The sequence below is a fragment of the Marmota monax genome, unplaced genomic scaffold, assembly GCF_021218885.2.
Source record: "Marmota monax isolate L192 unplaced genomic scaffold, Marmota_monax_Labrador192_F-V1.1 WCK01_AAM20220418_F8-fsc00558, whole genome shotgun sequence".
Taxonomy (NCBI): domain Eukaryota; kingdom Metazoa; phylum Chordata; class Mammalia; order Rodentia; family Sciuridae; genus Marmota; species Marmota monax.
In genome coordinates this window covers 165,866-176,135 of record NW_026693025.1, presented here as the reverse complement: position 1 = coordinate 176,135, position 10,270 = coordinate 165,866, and the positions used below count along the sequence as shown (strand labels likewise).

At 38.0% G+C, this 10,270-nt stretch overlaps 1 pseudogene; it reads right to left on the bottom strand.

The window, feature by feature from the left end:
- Positions 1 to 6,511: 6,511 nt before the first annotated feature.
- LOC124098717 (melanoma inhibitory activity protein 2-like) lies at positions 6,512 to 8,763 on the bottom strand (annotated as a pseudogene).
- Positions 8,764 to 10,270: the final 1,507 nt, after the last annotated feature.

The window sequence follows — 10,270 nt, the reverse complement described above, 5'->3', positions numbered from 1 at the left end:
TGGATAAACACCTGGTCCTTGTCCATTTTTTGATAATGGAGTACCCTCTATGGTGGTTTGAGAATGGCATTCATTAGCCCAATGTCTCCCTCTATGGCATCGTGGGCAAATACCCAGTATTCTACCCCTTTGATACCTAGTTTTGTTAAGCCCTCATCCTATGGGTTAATTCCTCTTAAAATGTCCTGTTTGTTCACAATTGTAGCATGTTTTTGGCCTGGCATCTAAAGGCTGTTGTACTGCAGCTGCCAAGACTTGGCCTTGTTCATTAATGTCTCTACATAATTTAATATATGTGTTTAAATCTCCATGTTTCCATGGTCTAATGGCCTCCTTGCACATCTGTTTGCTTGTTCATAGGCTAGCTGTTTAATTAATTGTATTGCTTGTTCTGTATCCCCAAAAACTCTGGTAGCTCTTTGAATAAGCCTATCTACAAATTCAGCATAAGGTTCATTAGCTCCTTGTATTACCTTAGATAATTGACCTTGTAAATCACCATGTCCTTGTAAAGTCTTCTTTGCCCTAACCGCATCTGCAGCAATTTGTGAGTATATGGCAGGATCATATGCAGTTTGTGGCTGCTGACCCACATAAGGTCCCTTTCCTAACAACATATCTAGATTTCTCTAAGGATAACTGGCTGCTGCATTTTGCCTAGCCATCTCCATGCAAAATTCCTCATTGGCAACCTTCCATAACAGGTATTGTCCTCCATTTAGCACAGCTCTACACATACTAGTCCAATCTGCTGGCGTCATGTTCATCTTGGTAATGGATTCGACCATGCTTACAGTGAAGGGTGCTTGAGGATCATAAGTTGTTACAGCCTCTTGTAGCTGCTTCACTGTTTTGACATCTAAAGCATGGTGAATTCACTGCCCTCCTTCCTGCTCAAATACAGGGCATGCTAATATTTGAGGCCCTGTCTCAAGATCCCTTCTATCAACTATGGGGGTTGGGGGCCTCCCACCACATGTTGTCTCCATAGGTGGAGTTGTTAGTTGGACACTTATGCCCTCTGGTGATAGATAGGTGTTAGTAGCAGCCTCCTGTTGTAACTTCTCCCCTGATAATCCTTCCACCTCTAGACCTTTTTCCTTTGTCTGACTAACTGGAGAGATTTCCTCTTTTACTTGATGTAAGATGTCTTCTCCTAGACTAAGCAAACAAGATTGTACCAACATCTATAATGGTAATGTGCAAACTGGCAGAGTTCCTGGGCTTTCCTTTTGTATCCTTTTAAAATCTTCACCATGATGGTTCCATTGTGATATATTTAACAACTCCTCTTTAATGAACCATCAGATACACCTTTGTATCGTCTTAACGTATGTCCTATCTGTTCTTGATTTTACTGAGAGGCCTCCTTCCTCTAGCACTTTACTTAACGCCCTTTCAGTTTGGTTCTTACTAATTTTTAATTCCATATTTCCGTGACGAAGATACCCCTCACTAAGATAATGCAAGAGAAAACCGAGACAAAATGAAACAAAATGGAACAAAAATTCATTATATCAGCCTTTCTATCCTCCTGAAATGTCCACCCATCCATTCTCCCTATCTGTTCCTCAGACACAAATAGTTTTTCCTCAGATGTGAGTGGTTTTTATTCTGTCTCACCCATCTCCAGGGATGGCAACTTAAAACAAAAGGGAAACAAAATGAAAGAAGAATCTTAAAATGGCTACCCATCCTCTTGTCCTGCCCTCAGGGGCAAGCAGTTTACCTTATCACTTACCCTCAGGCATTCCCTGTACTAGCCACCAAATGCCACAGTCTGGCTGGGCACAATTCAGGAGCCACTTGTCAAGCAGGAATGAACTTTATTTTTAGCACACATGCTAGAATTCCCCGAGAGCTCAACCACCACCTCTGGCACTTCTGGCGAGCACTCTACTGGAACTCCTAGGTCATTTTCAATTTTTCCACTCTTGAGGCAGAATTCCGGGTCATGTGGGCATAGCCAAAAGAGTCCCCCAATGAGCAGTTCCGTGGTCTGAAAGGGTGGGGAAACAGCTCAATGAGTGTCACCACAGAGGAGCCAATCAGCTGGAAGTTTGCTGGGGCTACTTTGGCTGTGGCTCTCAACAGGAATCAATTCAGAAGACACATTCCACTCCACCTCACCAGAAGAATTGAGGTCCAAAGTGTCAAGGTCCCTTCCCATATAATCAATAACTGGTTGCTACATAGATGGATTAGGACAGAATGTGCTGCTGTGCCCCTTTGGATGACATCCTAGAAAGATTACTGTGTGATAGCCACCTGGAGCTATGCACTTGAGGGGACTAACAGTCCATTTTGGTTCAATGTGCCTGGGTCTGTGGCCAGTCTAGATGGACATATGCTTAGTCAAGTAGCAACTAGGGTGTCATCTGGCGGAGCTGCTAATCTGTCATGTGGGCACAGAGGTATGGGCATGAGAGCTCATTAGAAGTGGAGTCCTCAGGGACTGAGACCCAGAGAGAGCCCAGCCTCTGCAAGTGCAGGCTGTACCTATACTTGAAGGTGTGCAGAGTAGTGAGCTGGGAAGGCTAGAGAGAGAAAACCTGTCACTGAGGGGCTTTCATGGCTCCTTTTTCCTGAATATCAAGTGATGAATGAGTTTTGGCAGAAAACGCTTGTGTGAATGGCCAATATTATGATGTGCTAAGGTATCACCAAGAATGCATGGGCATGTCAATGACAAAAGACCTTTTCAACAAAGGGTGCTGGGAGAACAGATAAACATATAGAAAAGAATGGAGTCAGACTCCCTCCCTCACTTCATACACTCATACATGTGTACACACACACACACACACACACACACACACACCCTCAAAATACATCACAGAATTCAATTCAAAGGTAAAACTACAAACTTTTAGAAAAAAACAGAGTAATTCATAATTTTGGCCTTACATTTAGTAATGGTTCCTAATATAAGGCACCAGCTAAGCAACAAAAGAAGTAATAAGTAACTTGAACTTTGTTGAAAATAAAAGCTTTTGAGCATCAAAAATGCGTTAAGAAATTGAATTGACAACTCACCGAATGGAAGAAAATATGTGCAAATCATAGTTTATAACTCAGAAATGACTGTTACCCCAAATATAGAAAGAACTGTTACAACTAAGCAACAAAGAAAATCCAATAAAAAAAAATTGTCCAAAGACTTGAATATGCATGTCTCCAAAGATCATTATGTTTGCAAAACAGTCATCATTTACTTATCATTAAGGTCTTGCAAATCGTAGTCATAACAAGAGACGACTTAATGGCTAGAAGGATGGCTACAATCAAAGACATAGACAATAGCATATGTTCTCAGGGACAAAGACACACAGTGACCTGGGGAAGGAAATGTAAAGGATGTGGCTGCTTTCTAGCTCATAATTCCTTCTATGTTAGACAGAAACTTACTAAGTGACCCAGCAATCCCACACCTAGATGTGGGAAACAAAGTTAGAGATGCACACAGAAGTTTGTATATGAGCGCTCACAGCAGTGTTATTCAAATAGCCAAAAAGTACAAGTGATTCAGTCAACTAACAAAATAGATTAATAAATATGGAATATCCATCTAATGGAATGTTGTTCTGCAATAGAAAGGAATGGAGTACTGATAACATGCTATGACACAAGTGAACCTTGAAAATATTAGGCCAACTCAAAGAAGCCAGTCACAAAAAGACAGGGTCTAACTAAATTGCTGAAGGCCCTGATTTTATCCTTGATGAAGAAAAGGCCACTTGGCACATTGTCCCATTTGCAGACAGCCACTCACATCTCCAGGCACAGTCAGAGACAGGCTTACTGAAAAGTTCCTAGGAGAAGCCAGGTTTCACAGCATGCTTTCCATGGTTCCTCCCCCAAGTTCCCTGGGGCCACAATTCCATTCAACACCTGTTCCCCCAGAAGTTCATCCAGACAGAAGGCAGCATCTTCTGGAATATTCCTTGTCTTGCTATGCCATTGCCCTGCCTAGGACAATGGACTTAATACTTCTTTATTTTTCTATAAATTGCCAATTTTTAATATTATTTTATTTAATTAACTGACATTTTCTGAGCTGTACACAAAGTTGGAACCTGATTCAATAAATGGTGTCGTATTTAGAAGGGCCTTTCAGGTTTTTCTTCTGAAGCTATAACTTTTTATAGGACTGTATCATGGTATTTATGCATTTCAGTCCTGTTTTCAACCTGAAATTACCTTCCTTCCAGTTTTGTGGTGTCAAACATGAAATATACTAGGAACTATTCTCCAGTAATAGTTAGGCAGAAGTAGTTCTGTATTAACATCAGTAAGGCATCATCAGTCTATTTTATACAGACCATAAAGGTAAACTTGTCTTCCACTCATTTAGAGCGAGTAATGTTTTATGCTGGAAAATAAAAATTATAGGATTGATTTAACAACCAGTGTTACTGTTGAGGGAAAACAGATTAGATTTATTAACTTGTAGATGTCGGAGACCAGCTCCAACAGGGGGTCTCAGGAGATGAACGGATGGTGAGGAGTCGGCGAAAGGGGTGGAGAAACAACACAGACACCAAAGTGAAGGTGTTGATCCCAATCTTTACTTGTGAAGTTGATCATATATACTTTTCATTTTGGCAGGCTCACAGTACTTTGTGGTTACAAAACAGGAATCATCATTCAAAGAAACAAAATATTACGTAGTTACAATTAGAATAGAAGAATGTATCTTGGCTTATGCATAAGAAAGCATTTGTACTTTCAATTCACGTTTTACTTTGAGCTGTTTCTGCTTAGTTAATTTTAATAATAGTTAGAAATGTCCCAAACTATTGTCCTATACCTTGACTATTCTTTCTTGACTTACTGACTGGAACCAGTGCCATGGTTACGGCAAGTGGTTGACTTGTTATTAATTTTAATCAAACAAGAGTAAGAGCATAAACCATTGTGCACAGGAACAAGAACAAGTTGCCCAGTACTAAGCACTAATCTGTCTTCTTAACATTAATTTTTCCTCTCTAGATTTTAATTTAGTTTCTCAAAAACTTCCTTGACAGGAATACAGGGAGTTTTTCATTAGACATTGACAACTTAGGCTCCACAGCTAAATAATTGCATTTAGAGCAAACAGATCTATTCTTTAGAAGTAGTTGCATTAATTGGGAAAGTCATGTTTTTTTCCTTCATACTTAATGGTCATATGAGAAGTCGCAACTATACTTATTAAAGGAATACAAAAACAAATCAGCCCATTCCCAGAAACATACTGTGCTCCTCCAGAGGATGGACGCCTTGCACCATCCACCTCAGTAGGGCCTTGCCATTGCCTGAGTCAGGGGAGGGGTGCAGCATGTAGAGATTCTTTTTCAATGTCCATTTTCTCATTTAAAATAATCATGGGCTCAAGTATCATTGAAAGTCTTCGGTGGCCATCAATTCTGATTAAGCTGCTTCTTATACTTATGAAGAAAATTATATTACTGCATTTATTTTAGACTTAAATATATACTCTTTACAAAAAACTGAAGAGCATATTTAACACTTGAAAAAAAGCTTTAACCACTAATTCTTAATTAGGGTATTTTTAATAAATATTCTTTCTTGGTCTCATTCAGTGAAATATTGTTTGAAGTGTCATCTCTGAATTGGTGCAATTTTGTAAATTGTTACTTATTGGCAATGATATAGAAATTGAGATCAAGAACTTCAAACAATTATAGTAGTTTCACAGAGTCATTTTATGACTATTGAATCTAACAATAACAAAATTTGGAGTTATGTCTTTGTTTCTTCATTTCAGTGTCCTAATAATTCATCTCTATTTTACAAATGTCTCCCTGAAAACGAAACAAAGGACACTCTCCATATCAGTGAACCACAGAAAAAGGGGTATAAAATAAAGAAGTTGTAAGGGAAAACAGGGACAGAGTGAATTTATATTACGGTTTTTAATTTCTACAAGTTTCCTGATAACTGGTTTATTTTTTGTATTTGAAATCTCCTATTTCCATGGCCTTTATAGTTGTGTTTTCTGATTAACTCTTAATATGCTCTAGTTATTCTTTTTTTATGAAAAAAAAACAAGCTGATTTTTATTATCAATGCCAAACAAGACTTTAAATCAATTACATAAAGTTACTTTCACATTTGCTACAATCAGTAAATATGTTTCTTTGTATAAAGGGACAGCCATTGTTTGGAGTTTAAAATATCCCCAACTGCAAGATTACATACATAAAACTCTGTTTGTTGCTCATATAATAGTACATGAATCAAATTAAATGTTATACTCTAGAATATGATAAAATGAAAATAATTTGCTCATAAGATTAATATTTAAACCATCTTTATTTACAAAATACTATCCTAAAAATTATATCTTCGTTAAGCTTCAATTGGAGCAAAAGTATAAATTCTTAAATAAAAGCTATTACTTAAACTATAAATGAGAGATAAATTACTTTGAAAGAAGATACAAAATATTGTCAGTTTTCTTGTTGTGCTTCTGGATGTTCAGTAGCAGGCTCACTTGAAAGTGGAATCAACCCTGAAGGGAACTCCCTTGTGTTTTCAGAATGCAGGGGTGGGCGGTGGGGGAAGAAATCCAACTCTTGGGGGAAGATAATGAGGAAAACACCATGGAAATGGAGTGGTGGTGGAAAATATTCTCAAGATGCTCCATACATATTTCTTGGAGGAGGTGGAGGGGAAATAAAGATCCTTTTCTCATGAACTGACTCCTTGGATCCACTGGAAACAATGGACCTCTAATTGGAGGGAAAGATGATAAAGCAAAGCCAGAGCCAGTTTCTTGGTTTTCAGCAGGAAGAGATGAATCAGATACAGTGGAATCACCAAGATCAACTTTGGTATCATTTCTACTGGATTCAATATCTGAAGACATAGATCCATCAATTTTATCCAAAGGCAGCATAGTGGAACTTTTGTATTCTGCTTATACAGATGGTCTACCAGAATTAAAATAACATCCATCTTGCTTTTGAAGAGGAATCTTTGGATCAGAATATGGTTGGTCTGGTGGAGGAATCATTATAATATGGGCCATTTGACATGGAGGTTCCAGGGGCCTAGTGTCAGAAGGTGCTCTCTGAGGATCAGTTAACCTATCACAGTTTGATTCTCTTCTTTCCTTGCTGGTAGGATGGTGCAGAGAATTCTCTGGGCCCTTTGAGCCTCTTCCTTCTACCACTGGCACCAAAGGTGAGAGTATGTGTGGACCATTTTTTTCCACATAAGAAGGTCTCATTTCACATGAAGGCTGACCCAATGGTGAGGGACCATTTGGGGAATGCTCTCTGCCAAAGGCTGTATTTGAAACATCAAGTGCAGAAGGATCTTTTTCTGCAATTTTAAATTTTAACTTCATTTCAGTTCATTTTTGTCTGTTGTGAGCATTTTGTTTCCTTAAATCATTAAGGTATCTTTCAGCACTCTGAGCTGCCAACTCATTACCATGTGCTTTTTCTCATAGTATATAAACACCCCTGATACAAATGAATGGTTCTCTCCAATTCTTCTTGAAGATCATTTGCTCGCTTTCTGTAGGTCTCCAGTGGTTTAGTTGTATGGCTTATCTTTGCTTCCACTTTGGAAAATTTCTCTTCTTACTTTTCCTGGTAATTTTTTTCTCCTATTAATTTCCTTTGCAGTTCCATTACATTTTCTTGATATAGTTCCATCATGACTTTAAGTTTCTCCTGAAGATTCTGATTCTCACTTTCAAACTGTGTATTTTCTGCTTGCAAAGATGCTTGTTCTGTCTTAAGATTTTTAATATGCTGTATAATGTCTTCCTTTGTTTCAATTACTTCAGATAATAAATTAAAAATTTGATTTCTTTCTCTTTCTAAGGTTAAATTGGTGGTTAAATTTCAAGCCTTTAACTTAGCAACATAAATAAGTTTCTTCAAAGCCCCTTTTGGCTGATCTTCTAAGTGAGTACCAATTTATGATACACTCTCCATTTCCAACTCCAAGTTACCATCATCTATTAGGTCTTCTCCAACCACAGAAACCCAATCTTTCATATGTATCAAGTGTTCAGTCAGAGACTTAATGTGATTTTCTTTATCTCTTAGAACTTGTTCTGCATGTACTTTAGAGTGTTCAAATGTCATTTTTTATTTATTGAGGCCATTGACTTTTTCTTTCCATACCTCAACTTCTTGTAAATGCTGTTTATGAGTTTCCTGAAGTTGGGAATTTACATTCAAAGCCTCTTTTATTGCTATAGTAACTTCTTTATTCATTTTAAATATTCTCAAGGTTTTTTTACCTTGAGATTTGAGGTAAAATGTGCCATTCTGTACAGTTATAATATCACCCACTTGAGATTCTAGGGACTTAATTATTTTTAACATATCCACCATCAATTCATCCTGTTGAAAATGTTTAGTTTTCTCTTCTTTTACCTCTTTTTCTAGAAAGGGTATTTCATCCTCAAGTTTAGATTCAGACCTATCCAGGTTTTCATATATTGTCTCCAATTTTCTGCTTTTATTGACTCCTTCTCTAAAGTGGCATCCTTTAAAGATGACTCTAAGCCTTCATACTCTCTTTGGACAAGGCTAACTTTTTCAAGTAGTTCACATTTTTCTTCAATTAGTCCAGAAAGTTTTAGAGCAAGCTTTTTTTTTTTCTTCTCATGTAATGTCTGCTTCTCACAGACTGATAACTTCTCCACAAAAACAAGAGAAAAACAACAGAAAATCCAATAGCTGTACATAACACCAACTTCCATGGAAAGCCATAAGGACTAGGGTGTGTATCCATGTCTTCAAACAAGACAGACCACAATCCTGCTTACTTCTTCCAGGACCTCACCAAGTAGGGCTGAAGGGCAGCTGTTGCCTCTCCTTCACACTAAGGCTACTTTGGCTATTCCCTCCAGAATCACACCATGCTCAGCCACACCAAAGAGACTGTGAACACTCAGGCCTTTGGTCAGGAAGAAACCTGCACCAAGCAATGGAGCAGACCATTGTGAACCAGTGAGTGGGGGGAGGAGCATGGGCATGGGGATCTTGGTCATGGGTTCCCAGGGGCCTAGCACATTCATGCTGCCTGTCAGAGAAGTCTTGGCCCCTTCATTATGCTGTGAATCCTGTAGCATCATAGGTTCAAGCCTATCCCATTCAAGCCAGAGAGGAATCCTCCCCAGGTCACCCACCCTTTGGTTTGGTTTAGGCCAGGCCAAGGCAGAACTTATTATGTGCCATTCTGTACAGTCATAATATCACCCACTTTGATGCCACTAAAAGTCTAAAGCTCTGTAAAATTTTAAAGAGATAATACATCATATATTTATATTTGTACCACTTGTCCTTTTGTTTTAATGACTCATTCCTTTCCCTCCCCTCCTGTCCCCTATCTTTTTCTTTCCTTCCTTCCTTCCTTCCTTCCTTCCTTCCTTCCCTCCTACCTTCCTTCTCCTGTTCCTTTTCTTGCAGTGTTGGTGGTTAAATTTCAAGGCCTAGCACATGCTGGGCAACTCTCTAGCACTTAACTACATCTACAGGCCTGTTGACACTTTCTATAGAAGCCATGTAAATTATTGACATAGAAAACATCTTGTGTTAGACAATTTTAAAAGTAATGTTAGAGGAGTGCAAACATGGGCAAAATCAGTTTTGATAAGTTATTTTTAAGTACTACAGCAGATATAATGTTTCTAAAAAGAAAGATCTTAAAACTTGAGTTGGTTTTCATGTAAGTTTTTGTAGACTACTATTTATTTAAGAGTCATCAAAATCTTTTTTCAGATTTTTTTTCACTTATCATAGGATGTAAATACTTCTAAGCAATCTGGTCATTATAAACATATAGCAATGAGAAGGATAAGTGATTTTTTTTGGATCAAAGAAAACAGAATAAAATGTTGCATGGGATTCTCACACAGAGACAATGGACACTAGAGTATTCAATAGGAAGCAGTGTTTATTTGTGTGCATCCAGCCTCAGTGAATTCTTATACAAAGGCTGAGCATTTAGTGTAGGGAGTGATCCCTTATAATAGTCTGGTTAGTTTTCTTTTACATACTAGCCTTTATCTAGTATATAAAAGAAAACTAATAAGGTAATACACATTCCTGTTTTGGAATTCTATTTCTATACTACAAAATATCAAGAATGTTCAAAACTGATTTCTAGAGGGCTCACAATGATACAGAGGGCATCATATTCTTCTTCTTTTGTTATGAGAAATACGTACCACAAAATGTAGCTCAGTGTTAAAGCACCCCTGGCTTCTGTTCCCAGCACCAAACCAAACAAATGGCAG